The 15222-nt window shown below is 40.8% G+C and overlaps 1 protein-coding gene across 6 annotated transcripts in view; it reads left to right on the plus strand.

Annotated features, from left to right (window-relative positions):
* Nucleotides 1-15222, plus strand: part of Gpatch2 (G-patch domain containing 2) — a 174974-nt gene that overhangs the window by 41030 nt on the left and 118722 nt on the right. The window contains exon 6 of one of the 6 annotated variants that reach the window (XR_007980596.1): nt 13480-13604. The exons of the other annotated variants lie outside the window; for them this stretch is intronic. The gene's annotated coding sequence lies outside the window, so the exon portion shown is untranslated. The remainder of the gene's footprint in view (nt 1-13479; nt 13605-15222) is intronic. 6 annotated transcript variants of the gene reach the window in all.

A 15222-nucleotide genomic window follows, 5' to 3' on the forward strand; every position in this document is an offset into this window, starting at 1 on the left:
CTTATTTCTCCTGTAAAGAGCAGACATAGGGAGGACTATGGCTCCAAAACAGACTCAATGTATTCTTTGTCCTGAATTGTTACAGTCAGTGCATACTTTGAAAAAGTTTTAGTTCTGGGCCTTTCATTCTAATTTTTGGTAAGCTATAGGAAGATATAGTCATGTTTTTTTAATCGTAGCACTTCGGAGGCAGAGACAAGCAAATGTTTGTTAGTTCAAGTCTAGCATGGACTAAAGACATGTTCCAGTACAGCCAAGGCTATTAATGAGGCTCTGTCTCAAAAAACCTAAAACAAAACAAAACAAAACAACAACAACAAAAAAATAACGAAAACAAAACAAAGCCCAGCTTCCTCTGATCAGTCCCTATGTCCCATCCCAGCAAACCCCCTTACACTGCTGGTGAGGGCCTGCCTTCCTGTCCCAGCGCTGCCCTGCCCTCATCTCCTTACTGTTGGCTCCCACACTCCACCTCCAGCCTGGCTGCTGGTGTCTGCCTCCTGTTCCCCGTGCTGCTCTGTCCGCAGTTTCTGAATGACAGTTCAGCTAGCAACTCTCATGCACCTGTAACATTGTCTGTTGCCTGGGTTTCCCTCTGTTCACTGGCTTTCAAAGGGCTTTAAACTTGTGTAGTGTATTTCTTTGCACTTTGGTCTCTATGGTTTAAGATTTAATTTCTCATTTCTAAAAGCCTTACTTTACAGGAGAGAATAGGAGTGATCCACCACCAAATTAGTGTTGGGAATGCTACATGCAGCATCCTAGGCACACCTGCAGTTCTCCGATGCATTACAACAAGATTTGTTGAGAGGAATGACTTAGGATTTCCTGGAAGGAAAAAATTCTTCCCTCTTTGCTTGCTTTGAAATAGTTTTTGGAACTCATATTTTGGGAAATACTGTTGAGAACATGTTTGTAATCAGGGAATTTAGGTCTTTATTCAAATTCTGCTCTTAACTGTATCTGAGATAAATTGATTGTAGGTCCAAAGTATTCCAACACTCCATCCATTCCTTCGTTAAAGTACCTCTAATGCAGGTCGAAATGAGTTTCTTCTAAACATGTTTTTATATTTTAAAAAAAGCAAAATATAGTGTGTATGAGAAGTGTGTGTTTGTATATATATGTGCATATAACTTGAAGGATTTAAGAATGTATGCACATTTATCAGACATACACGGACATTCATTTTAAGAAAGAACTGGTCTGTAGGCTTCCTGTTCCGCTTACGAAAAAAGCTCAATGTCCCGGAGATAACTTCCCAAGAGGCTGTTACTGCCAGCAGTGCTATGTTAATCGTAACTTTGCCTCAGCCTATGGTTTGGGATATATGTGCATTTCCTGTTAAAGAATTGAATCTTTGGGCTTGCCCACCTTTTGACAGTTACAAACATTCCGGGTCCAGGACTTCATTCCCCCTTCTCCACTCAGTGTTCTACAAGCATGCTTCTGTTCTGCCAGTTCATGGCTGAGATAAACTGTAGCTTCAATCTCCGCACAGGTTGCCACGTGCTGAGGAACAAAGCAGAGTCCAGAAGACAGCTTAGTGTCAGGAGACAGCTTAGTGTAAGGCCGTCATCTGAGAGCCCCGAGTCAGTGAGTCGAAAGGTCTTGAGTTTCTTGACAAAGTTTGTTTGTTTGTTTGTTTGTTTATCTTAAAGTTACATTTGTTTGTTGTATTTATTGGTGAGGGTGCACACACACCCTGGCAGGAGTGGAGGGGTGCAATTGTGGAATTTCCTAACTTCCATGAGTGCCAGGCATGAAGCTGCAGTCGTCAGGCTTGGTAGCGTAGCACCTCTACCTGAGAAGCCGGATCATACTAAAAGGTTTATAATTTTCTTTTTATTCGATATATTTTTTATTTACATTTCAAATGATTTCCCCTTTCCTAGCCCCCCCACTCCCAGAAAGTTCTGTAAGCCCCCTTCTCTCCCCCTGTCCTCCCACCCACCCCTTCCCACTTCCCCGTTCTGGTTTTGCTGAATACTGCTTCATTGAGTCTTTCCAGAACAAGGGGCCACTCTTCCTTTCTTCTTGTACCTCATTTGATGTGTAGATTATGTTTAGGTTTATAATTTTAAATATTTATTTTTAATCCTTTTAATTGTATATCTTAACTGTACGTATATATGTCTGTCTGTCTGTCTGTCTGAGTATGTGAATGTGAGTGCAGTTGCCCTCAGAGGCCAGAGGCATCCGATCCCCCGAAGCTGACATTTTAGGAGCTGATGAGATGCCTGATATGGGTGCTAGGACTGAACTCAGGTTCTTTGCAAGAGCAATGCTCTCAACTGTTAAGTCCTCCCTGTTGGCCTGACTTGTTATTTTTAGTCTTTATTTCATCCCGTCTGTACCATCACATTCATATGACTGTTTTTATTACGCTGCTTTTATGGGCTTCTTTATAATTACTGTTGAGTTTCATGGTTTCCATCTTCCCTTACAAAAACATTCTTTATCATTTGTTACTGCCATTGTTTTTATTTCTCCTTTTAATGCTAATTTGATTTTCCATTTATCATTTGAAAACCAGGTAACCAAATCAGTTGAGACCTATGAAGACACTGAAATTTTGCTCTGCATTTAAAAAATAATTAAAAAAATATTTTTAGTTATGTGTATTCTTGTGTCTCTGTGTAGACATTTGTATGCAGGTTCAGGTGCCCTTGGGGGCCAGAAGAGGGTGTTGGATCCCTTTGAGCTGCAGTTAGAGATTGTGGTGAATAGCCCAAGGTGGGTGCTTAGGAACTGACCTGGTGCTCTTCAAGAGCCAGTCATGTACTTAACCCAGAGCCAGCCCTCAGCCCCCCAGCCCTCTGTCCCCAGCCCCCAGCCCCGAGTCCTCAGCCCCTTCCTTTCTCCTAGTTTTTATTTTGTTGATTTTTCTATGTCGCATTATAGGTCATTATAGACCATTTCTTCAGCTCAGTATTGTAATTACTTGATTTTTCTTTTTCTTTTTTCTTCCCTTCTTCTTCTTCTTCTTCTTCTTCTTCTTCTTCTTCTTCTTCTTCTTCTTCTTCTTCTTCTTCTTCTTCTTCTTCTTCTTCTTCTTCTTCTTCTTCTTCTTCTTCTTTCTCTTCTTCTTCTTCCTCTTCCTTCTTCCTCCTCCTCCTCCTCCTTCTCCTTGTCCTCCCCTCTCCTCCTTCTCCTTCTCCTCCTCCTCCTCCTTTCTCCTCCTTCCTCCTCCTCCTCCTTCTTTCTTCTTTTCCAAAATTTAGTCTATTCTGGCAATTAAGAATTACCCATATAGTTATCCTGTAAGGAAAGCTAGTAGCCTGTGGTTTAATCATGTTTTATTTTATCCAGTGGAACATGTAGGAGACTTAGAATGTCCAATGAATGATTTCCTAATCATCTCTGCCGTAATGAACGGAGTCAGTGCATGCGCCCTGCAGTAACACCTACTGAAGGGCCTTTCTGTTTAGATGTTCACTGCGTTGAGGCACAGATACCTAGCACTGGCTCAGTCACCACACCCTCACACTTTGATGACTGACTTACTGGCCACTGGGATCTGGGGCTCTTTGTACACGTGCCCCTGTGTGTTCTTTCACAAGCTACAGTGTAATTGTTGTCTTTTGGTGTTAGAGCATATGTGGACATCAGCATAGCCCCTTCACAGATGCTTGGAATGAACATTGTTTTCTTTTTCAAGATCAAGGGTGTGTTCTCACCTTTTATGCCATCATTTGGGGTTATTTTCTGGTTATATTTATCTTTCTGTATATTCTCATGTTGTTTTCAAAACCCAAACACATTTTCCATGTGCAAAGCATGCTGTTACACAGCAACCACATGGTGGCTTACAACCATCCATAATGAGATCTGACGCCCTCTTCTGGTGTGTCTGAAGACAGCTACAGTGTATTTACATATAATAAATAAATAAATCTTTAAAAAAAAACATGCTGTTACAGAGAGCTCATCTTTATAATCACTGTTATCAAAAATATTTGATGTTATGGGATTATATTGACTTCAGCTACTAATAATGAAAATGGTTCATAAAATATTTGATAGAAAACAGAAAAATATTAGAGAACTGTGAGTTATTTATAACAATTCTATGGTTTGGGGAATACCATTCTCTTAAAGAATAGCAAGCATTATTCAAATAAAACTGCAATTTTCTCTTTTCTATGACAGAAAAAGGCAGTGGGGGAGTGAAACAGGACCAGGGTGACAAAGAGAAGTGGCATAGAGGAACAGGGACAGTGGGCAGTGACAGACGCAATGACAGACTCAAGTCGTAATGCCAGCCTAGTCCAGGGCCCTCTTTCTGGACGCTGCTGCTGCTGCTGCTGCTGCTGCTGCTGCTGGTGGTGGTGGTAGTGGTAAAGCTGATTGCTGTCTGTCCCAGGCTGCCCGTAACAGTTTGTAGAGCTGAGAGTGACCTAGACCTCCTCATCCTCCTGTCCATACCCTGAGGGCCAGGAACGCAGGTGCGTGGCTCCTGTACACCTGATCCGAGCAGAGCCAAGCTTGCACACTGCCACCCCACACACTGTCTCTGTTAGAGTTCTCCCAGAGAACATTTGATGATCTCACTTCTTAGGGGCGTAGGTGTGTGACCACAAAGGAAGAGGGGTGAAGGTGTGTGCCACCACGCTGGCTTAGTCCTTAACCTCTTTAAACTTGCATTTTCTTCCTGACTTTCCCTGTGGAGGTCTTCTTCTACAGGAGCTTCACTGCATGTTAATGTTTGTATACTTTGCTTACCTGTCCGATGAAGACTTTGTGATCTTCCATAGTGTTTCCATAGTGTTTGTTTCACTTCCAAAGTGTTTCCATAGCACTTTCTAACTTTGTTAATCTAGGACTAATATGTAAACAGTGATGTCAGGGAAGAGGCTGTGAGGGAAGAGATGTCCAGTGTAAAGTAGTGCCTCTTAAACCCAGTCTCTGGATTATAGGGTTATTAGTGACAGATCCTGTGAAATCGCAGTTCTGACTTTTCTTAATCCTTGGCAGGGGTAGAAAGCTCACCCTTGTCCTGAGGTTCCAGAGGATGATGTGGAATTGGGCACCTCCTGCCCTGCCTCTTTGCAAGTAGCCAGGCATGAGAGGGCAGCTGAGGGAGGAGCAGAGAGAATGCCTACTGCTGTGGCGAGAAATAGCTGGGGCCGCCTTTGCTGTCCGCTTGAGGGAGGTGCTTCTCACTTAGGTTTCTTAACCATTTTTTGAAACAAAACATCTCCCTCTTCTATAAATGTGAGACTTGAAAGGTGTGTTTGCTAGCGATGAGGATGGGGAGGCTGCTGCTAGTGCTAGTGTCCCAGCCATTGTGTAATGCCATTGGAAAGGAAGGGCGTGGAGCTGCTTGGGGAAGAAGACTACCGATTAGGTTAATTCAGAGTAGTTCATATTAATGATACGATTTAGCAAGTTAGACTTGGGTATCAATAAGCCACTTATTACAGGAAATAGAAAAAGTTAAATTCTCAGGCTTACCTTTGGAAACCTCATTTCTCACATGATAAATTGCTGTGTGAAACAAATGGTTACGGTTTTTGTATCCTGGAAATGTATGTCTTTATGTTTATAATAATATATATCAATAGTACTAAAGTTATTATAGCAAAAAAGAAAAAAACCAATGAGTTAAGATTTTTTGTAGTAATCCTTCAGAATCTGTTTGCTTAAGAACATCTTAATCTGAGTGTCAAGGAAGGCGCTGCCTTTGTCTGTACTTACGTCACACAGAATAAGGGGGTCTCCGTCCCTTTTCTTTCTTTCATTTCATGTGGAAAGATCATCCTAGTTGTAGCTGTCCATAAAAGGACATTTTATCAGCAGCAGATAGGTGGTGCCCTGGTTGCAGGGTTTGACAGTTTCTCAGTGACATTCAGTCTTGCCACTGTTTGTAAGTATATTTCAGTAAATTTTATAAAGATTGTCTTAGAAATGACTTTAAAAGTAAGAGGTTGAATGGTCAGATTTTCATGCCTGGGGTTCACCTTTTGGCGTTGTTTGGCCCCAGTGTTATGTTGCAGCATTTAGACTCTTGATGATTTGTGTGTGCTAAGTGCATAGATTTACTGCTGCAGTTTGAACATTTTTAAATTAAAATATATCTTTCATTCTGAATGTATTGATTTGCACATCTCTGTGTCAATATTAAGTCAAGCGAATTTTCCAATAAGTTCAAAACGATGTGGCAGGGTGAGCTGAATGTATTAGATTTGCTAGAGGTTTCTTCTTGTCTGGGCATCTCTGCTTTCTTAGTTTTGATTAGAATTTATCTTAAAGATAGTGCTGTAATTTAATAACCTTTCTCCATGCCTCTTAGAAGTTTCGTGAATAAATCTGGAAGCCTGATGCACTCTGGGCATCCTCTTTAATACTAGTTTTTTAAAGCATGTAGGTAAAAAATTTTTTACATCATTATAAGGTATACTATTATTTGGATTTTAATTGTGTCAAAACAGTATTTTTTCTTTATATATGTATTTTTTTAATTTAGGAGAAATTGTACTTAAAAGTAATAGCAAAGTAGACCCCATCAGTTCACTGGAAATATTAAATTCTTTCATGAAAGTTAAAATACTATACATAATGTATCATAATTCCAAAGTGTACATCTGAATAAAGAGTTTATGTTGGACTTCATAGATGAAGCCATGTATAGTTTCACTATTCACTAGTTTTTTGTTACCAGGCGCTTAGTGTGGATGGGAGGACCACCCACTCTGCAAGGCAGGGACAGACACGGCCCTTCCTGCCTCACAAGGGGATGCTTCTCAGGTCCTTTATGTGTTCATTAGATCATCATTTTAAACACATGCTTGTTGGAATGTACTCGTATTCATGACATCTACCATTGGCTTCAGAAGACAAATGGCCTGGCAAGCCTTTAATACATGCGTGTGATGTGTGGTAAAGAAACGGCAGGGATGTTCCCCCACCAGTGAGATGCTGTAAAAAGCTGATAGAAGAGACTGCATACATGGAAAGACAGAACTGTGGACTAGAGATTTGTACCGTGACCCTAAAGGGAGGGAGTGGTTCCCATTAAAATGGTGTTTGCACTATAGTCTGATAATCTCCCCACTCTAAATCAGTTCTTCTCAGAGCTTTTCATTCTCCATCACAGCGAGAGAACTGCACTGTTAAAGAAAACCCATTACTGTAAATAGTTCTCAGGCACCAGTACCTAGTAGCCTGGGTTCCTCTATTCTGATCAAGTAGCCCTGTAGAACTTAAGTCCCGTGCAACAAAACTCAACTTTGTTTTTGAACAAAGTAATTCATTTCAGCAGAAGCACAGAACAATTTCTAATCTAAGGTTAATAAACAGTTTGTGACCTGCGTTGGGATATTGAACAAGGTTTTACACAAGCATGCTCATTTAGCCTTATAGCACCTGCCTACAACAGGGTATTATGCCCTAGATTTATAAGCTGGCAGTGAAGACATAGGTCTATTATCCACCCTCGGCCCTGAAGAGCCTCGAATGGTAGCCAGACTGGGGGCTGCGACTCCACAATGCAGAGATGAAGCCTGTGGCCTGGCCACTGGGGAAGCTGGGACTTTTAATTTGTGGAATTGTAGTGTCCTTGCTTTATAAGGAAAGGTCCTGTTTTGAAAATACAGTTGATGACTTTTCTACCTTGAAGTATGACTGGAAATTTAAAAAACAAAATTAAAAAAAAAGCCTTTAGCTTAAGTAATTTTTCTCATGTTCCTGTATTTATAGAGGGGTGCAGATTTCTAGTAACTCTTTGTTAAATATACACCTACATAAAATAATGTTCTTAAATGAATTTATATATACATTATTCAGTGAGCAGATATAATTTTTATTTCCCTAGGCATGCTATTGTCAGTTAATCTGCTTTTCTGACACATTTTCGTGTGTTAGAACTTTTACAAAACTTTGTGCAGCAAAACCAAAACAGTGTTAAAAACGCAAGGTGTGCTCGCCTGGCACGCTGGCTGTGTATTCAGTCATCTGCTTAATCCTGCGTCTCTTCACATTGTCAATACCCATCTAATTCCACTCTAACAGCAGTAATTGGCTGATGGAGTAGAAGATATAGATTTGTTTTCTTGATGACTCCCTGACTTTCTTCCTCCTGTAATACTAATAGAATTCCAAATCCGTCCTGGTGCGATCCTGTCATGAGCAGGTCAGCAGTCATGTCAAGGTCCTATTGGAAAGCTCATAGCCAACATCTTAATTCAGACTTAGCCATCTCTCTCACTTGTATGTGCAATTGTAAGCAATTTTTTCAAGTCACAACTCTCTATTATAACAGAATTCATTTAGTTCAAAGGGGATAGTTCTGCATGTGAATTATGTGATTGGCTACCCTGGAGTGAATAGAATATATAGAAACCCCATTTGTGTGGTTGTATACATGTTCCTGTTGTCAGGTTATAGAGATTGAACAAAACTTGGAAATCCTTTACTATTTTCTTCTTGCACTTAGATTTCATGTTATGTAATGTGCAGTAATGGAACACGATTTAATGGTATGATGTTCTAGGACCGTGTAAAGATGGTATAAAGCCCTCTGACTTTAGGCTGGGGCTTCGCCATCTTAGTGATGCCCATGAGTCTGTCATTAATGCTCCAGTTCTCATTCTGTGGTATAAGTCTGCATAATAAAAACCTAGTTCATAATGGCAAATGAACGTTAATGATTAAACGGCTGTGTTTGGGAGAATATAACGTGCAAGCCAAAGCAGACCACGTATTAATACCTGAATATTGAAGTAACTGTGTCTACATGTGTGTGTTGACGTGTGCACACATGTCTCCCACATAGTTCCATTGTCTCTCCTCATAACTGATGGCAGATACAAATAGATAATGACAACTTTAGTCTATTAGATTTAGACCTTTTTTTAAATTGAGGTTTTGAAATGATTAGGGACCTAGGGCAGAAGAAGGGATCAGAAGACACGAGAAGCCGTGAGCCCTCGAGGCTTCCTCAGGGACAGAAAGCAGAGGCATTTTAATTGTCCTGTGAAGTTTTACCCTTTATAATTTTTCCCAATGCTTTCTTAGGCTATTGAAGTCCAGGGCCGGCCTGCGCACTGCAGTTTTGCTTGTTTGCTTGTGCCTGTTATCCTGCAAGTGTAGAGACGGTACACATCAGGCCCACTGTATTACCATACTAATAGGTTTCTGGTACCACCGGTTACTTGCTTGGAAGGCCAAAGCAATCAAATTGGAAGCACATGAAGAGTCAGTAACAGTGTTCTCCAGCTATGATGCTCTGATCTTTTACATCATTTGTGTTTTAAATCTGAGCCACTTGGAATTTTGACCAGTAAATCCAAATTTTTATTTTGGGTAAATAAAATTACCTATTTCTGCATTTTTCATAGTGAAACAGGATTTTTTTTTTTTTTAAAAAAATAGTATAAATCCAGATGGTTTTCTCTCAAGGTAATGACTGAGTGAGCTCACAGCAACAGCATAATTTGATGTCATTTCATGCTTTTATTATGTAGTTGTGAGAAGTAAGAATTACGACCTTTTTCAGGGCCAAGTACAAAAACAAAATAAACTAGCTCTTTGCCTGACAGTTGTCTGAAGAGCAAACAGTGTGCCCAGTCACAGTTCTGACCTCAGCTTTTCAAGAATAGACATTTGCCATTGGCCAGGACATTTGCACATCTCTGCCTCTTCCTCATCTGTGAGAGTGGGAGCCCTTAGGTATGTTGCCCTCAGACCTGCAGATGAAGGCAGTGCCAGAGCAACTGCAGCGCCAGCCTTCTGCATTCCTGCGCTCTGCACTGTGTCTCAGGATATCGGAGGTTTGTTTTAACATCTCTTAAATAGACGCAAAAGCTACCTTTGACATTCATTTGTATAAAGATAACGTTAATTCTCGATTTGCTAAGGTTTCTCCTTAAGCTTTTGTCACTAGCACTTGCTTTCCTCAGAATTGTCATGCCCACTAAAATATGTGGCCATGTGTACGCCTAGTTGTTCAGGCACCAGAAAGTGATGCCTTGTTTCTAGGAAGAAACTAACAGGCACTTTCCAGACTCATGTGTGAGTTTCTTAGGGATCAAAGAGTTAAAATAATCTCTTATCTAATCATAGGCGGTAGTGTCGATGTGTGATTGATTTTTATATTTCTCTAGCCCCTGAATTTGATTGTGAGCTTTGCCTACTTTCGTAGTTTCCTAGGCAAGCATACTAGGGAGGAAAAAGACCCAGACCACAGAGACTTTGGACTCTTGCTGTGACATTTGCCAGGAAAATAGTGATGTTTCTTGAAAAGTTTATGGAGGAGCCGAGTGGCTGTCACACATGGAAGTAAGCCGTGGGTGCTCAGGAGTGCTGCTTCCCTCCCCAGCTCGCTTAGCTCTGTGATTGTGTCCTCTCACACTGGTAAAGGGTTGCTCGCTGCCGCACTTAGATAAACCACTCAGTGCTGAGCAGAGGCTCTGAGTGTTATTGTGGGGGCAGAAGAAGGGCACCTCTTGACATAGCCTGGTCCTGCAGCTCCAGGGACTCCAGTCATTCGTCAGCTTCAGGCAGTCCCAGGAGCAGTTATGGCCTTCTTGGTTTCCATCTGAATTTTCATGGTAGCTTCTGGGTCCTAGGCTAGGGAAATGAAGACCATTGAGAAAATCCTACACTGCATCCAAATACTGGAAAATGTGAGGAAGACACATTTTAGGTGGCCACTCTGCAGAGGACTCTGAATTTACCCTGTGTTCGTCTTTGGCCACTGGCTCAGCATTGAATTCCTGCAAGGAAATGGTATCCAGTGATGGGCATGTCTGAGAATAATCTGTATTTGTCATAGTAGCCTGACACTGATTCCTGCTGTGTATATGTGTTTAGATTATGCATTTACTTGCTTTAAAAAAATGATCTTTTCTGGTGCTATTTGTGCAAAGTAAACAGTTCTTGTGTTCTGTTCAAAATAATTCAGTAAATATATTTACCTAAGCCATTAATTGAGCTTTCTGTACATTTTGTTATTTGAGTATTAACATTTGAATGCAGTTTTGTGGCATAATTAATAGCCAGGTTATGTTAGATATGAAAAGGACATCTAGCAGTTTTGACACTGGGAATTAATTATAAGAGAAAAGACAGATTTGTGCTATGGTTGTAAGTAACTAGCAGTTAAAGACATAAAAACAGTCACCTTGGGCTCTGGTAACATAAATGACATTCCTTTTTCTCAATGTTTTACTTCAAAGTTTATGTAAGCAACTTGTCAGCTTTCACTTTTTCTGCTTAATTAAATTTAGAAAATAGCTCTTTTCTCTTTTATTGGATCACTCCAGAGTTCATGTTTGTTGAATTTTTAAAAATAACATTTTTGTGTCTATGTTTAATGGTTCAGATACTTATCAGAGGTCATTCTTTCTAGGAGAAAGGGGATGACATTCAACTTAACATTTCTTCCCAACTTTACAGACTGTCTCTCTAATTAAAGAGTTGAAAATTGTACTCGTCCTTTGCACTGAATAGCTGACATAAAATGCTGGCGCTGTGTTTTGCTGATTTTTTTTTTCTTCCAAGTGACCACAATTATTTTAATGCTTTTAATGCAACTTTCCCCATTTTTCAACAACAAAGACCTCTTCAAATGTCTCACAGTGCTTAATCCGGAGAAGCAGCGTGCTAGTGGGCAGCTTCTGAGTGCACAAAGGGCTGCCGGAGGGGACAGAGAGGGCATCTTTGGGATAAGCTTCCAATACGATGAGAATGATAACAGCTCTGCCCCTTGTGCAGAAGACAAGCAGGCTTTCCAGCACTGACTTTACAAAGTGTCATCTTGTTTACTGCCTTTTTGTATTTTGAACATTTTGTACCTCAAGATACTGTCCTGTGTTAACATTTCTTCAATAGATACAAAAGTTATCTTTGAATTTTTTTTTTATGAAGACCCGTTAATTCTCAATTTGTTAAGGTTTCATCATAAGTTTTTATTATTAACACTTGCTTTGCTCAAAATTCTCATCCCCTCTAAAACATGTGGCCATTTATGTGACTAGGGTTCGCAGGGCCATATTTATTAGTCTCAGTATTTGGCCTTTCAGACTTCATAGATGAGACCTTCACAAGGATGTGACCTAGACAGTGGGTGTGTAGTATGCAGAGATTTGCTGGGGCTAGAGAGGTGGCTCAAGTTAAGAGTATCTTCTATTCTTGGAAAGACCCAAGTTTAGTTCCTAATAGCTGGAGTGGGCAATTCAGAACTGCTCATAACTTGATAGCCCAACCCCTCTGCCTCTGAGACTGCCTCTGCTCAGCACATGGAGACAGGCACACATAACCCATAACATATACACATGTAATGAAACCAACGCTTTAAAACCTAGTACATAGCCAGATTGATAGATGTATACAAGAAAACATGGAGAATTAGAGTGCTGCTTCCTAACTTAGTCATTTTGGGGCTTTGTGCAAATAATGGTAGCCCTCACTAAGCCTGTCTCATCAGTGAGGTTGTATAGACTAGGGTGCTATCTGATGCCGTGTGTGCCATAAAGCTGAAGGCTCACGTCATTCCCTAGTGGCACATAGGAGCCTATGCATATACACCGGGGTTGTTGTGTACTTACTTTCTTGTTCATTTGCTTGTTTGTTTTTAGACAAAGTCTATGAACTTATCTTACCCTGCCTAGTATATTAGAATCATGAGTGAGGGCCACTCTGCCCTGTTTACAGTAGCTTTTGACCACATACTCACTGTTGTGAGGAGACTTAGTGGAGAAGTGCAGTCATGTCTCAAGGTTTGCTTTGGTTTCTTCACTTGGGTGGCTTGGAATCTCGCTTCACAATAAAGTTAGTGTAGTTATAGCCTCCTGGGGCGACACAGTATGTTAACAGACCCAAGGTAAGCTTGAATTCTTCCAGCTGTTTGGAAGCTGCTCTAGCTAAGCCTCTGTTCACCCATCACATGATGACCAAAATGTTTGAATGAAGGGGAGAGATGCCTTCCTCGCTCTCAGGTGGACGGGGCTTTTCCTAAGCTTCTTTTATTGTAGAGAGCCTTGTTTCTTTCCAGTTATTTTACAAACATTTCCAAGTTCCACACCTTTCCGGATATCTTTTTAAATGTTCGTTAATGCTTCAGATGGAATGCCCAGTAGTAAAGTATGTTGGGATTATTTTCCTTTCATTAATTACTATAAAACAGCCTAATGTCATTTCTGGAGTGAAAAGGCTTAGCATTTTATAGTTAGTTGAACATTCTTTGAATTTATAACTAAAGCCAGTAATTTATTAAACTTGTGTTAAATAGAAGTTTTTCATTTCTCTATTCTCTAGAGATGTATGTGTGGTAAATTCATGAACTGAGATCTGTTACTTTTTAGTGAACACTGAATTTCATCTTAAGTTTTCTGTCATCTTGGTTCTGTTAGCCAGCGTGGTTCTATGTAATTGGAGAAGTTCAAAGGGGTAGTTGCTTATTATGATGGCTTAGAAAACAAATGTCTGGGCCTGAAGAGACCAGGGAATCTTGCTGACAAGAGGACTCCTTTACAGATTCCTGCCTGCATTTGCTTAATTCTGTCTAGTTCCTGGCTCAAGCTGTGGCCCAGCACAGATGCCATGGGTACTACAGACAGCATCTTGATGGTTGGAAGCACCATGCCCACACCCTCCTCCAGGTAAGCAGCCTCCCTGTTGAGAAAGAATGTGACTTCCTTTGAGAACTTACTTTCTGTGAACCCATTTTAGTCCCTCTAAGGAGCTACTCCTCCCCTAAGATCCCAAAACTCTTCTTTCAAAGAATATTACAGTCTTTGTGGACAGTCGCTTTGCAGGCCTATTAACATGTAAAGAGAACATACTTCCTGAATGATATTTGAACTGTTGGAGTATTTTTGTCAGGGACTTGAGCAGATTTGAATAACATGGATGCACTCTTCTTCATTGTCTTTTAGAGAGAATTTAGATGAGAAATCGTTCACAGCAGAAACAGCGAAAGGCACTGATATCCTGTTGACATACGAGTGCATTATATCTGTCGTCTTACTGAACAAAATACCTTCTCTAGGCAAATGTGCTCAGACATTTACTAATGAAATTGAAACTGAAAGACTAAATAATTTACCCCAGTAACAAATCTTTTCTCTTTTCTGTTCATTTTCTTACTTTAAGCAGTGTCCAAAATAACTTAGATTACTTTCTGTTTTGCTGTTGGGAGCTTTCCAGCAGTCCTGGTCTGGGTTACAGTCAGTAACCAGTCTCCTGCTGTCTTTATGGAGTGCAGATGCATCTGTCCTGGTGTTTGCTGTTCATCTTGGCCTCCTTCTGGAGATCGTGTGCTTATTTGATCCAGTATCAAAATATCAGCCACAGGGGGAAAAGATAAAAGCATCCATTGATTTACTCAGTTTTGAATAGAGTGACATATCTTCTTTTCTACAGCTGCTCCTAACTTATGTAGCTGATCGAACATGCTAACTGATGAAGCAAATGGGCTCCGAGACGAGGCTCTGCTCCTGTTTGTCATTTGGAGCAGCTGTGTGTTAAATCTTGACCACTGCCCCTCTTGTATGTTTTCCCATTTCCAGTAAATAGCAGTATTTTTGTGTGTGTGACTGAGTGGCTCTTGTGTGTGGTGTAAACTTTAGCATCGTCCTCATTCCCGTCTTTCATAGTAATATAGTGCATTAATAAATCACATTGTCACATCTGTTGAGTCAGATCCGTCCAGGTACCTTCAGCTTTGCCTCTTGTTCTAATAGCATTTTGTCTCTTTGTATTTTTATTGCACCTTTGCCTTTGCTGTGTTACAGTGTGTTTCGAAGTGACAACTAGAGTGGCCAGGCTAAAATGTTAGCCATATGCCTCCAGCTCAGCAATGCAGGACAGAGGGAGTCCTCTACCAGCTTACAAGACAAGGCCCAAGGCTAATGCTCCTCCGAGCCTGTACTCTGCTGTTCTTGCTTTCCTCTCCCCGTAGGAGCAGCCTGTGGCCTTAGCTCTTCCCTCCGCCTGTAATTCTCTTTCACTGAGGACTCGGGAACTCTCCCTTGTCTACTAGAGATGGTTGGCCACCTTAAACTCTGTCTTATTTCTCTGCCTTGTTCTCCCTCTCTCCCTCCCTCCCTGCCCTCCATGTGTTTGTGTGTAAAATAGGTGTCACAGGTGTCACAGAGGCAGAGAGTCTTAGTGCTTTGTTCACAACTGTGTTCCCATAATGCAAAGCACTAGTTGTTGCTCAGCAAACACAGTTAGTGTTGGCATGAGGGAATGTGCTCCATGACTGCAGTGTGTTCT

Source organism: Apodemus sylvaticus, chromosome 12 (assembly GCF_947179515.1).
Source record: "Apodemus sylvaticus chromosome 12, mApoSyl1.1, whole genome shotgun sequence".
Lineage (NCBI taxonomy): Eukaryota > Metazoa > Chordata > Mammalia > Rodentia > Muridae > Apodemus > Apodemus sylvaticus.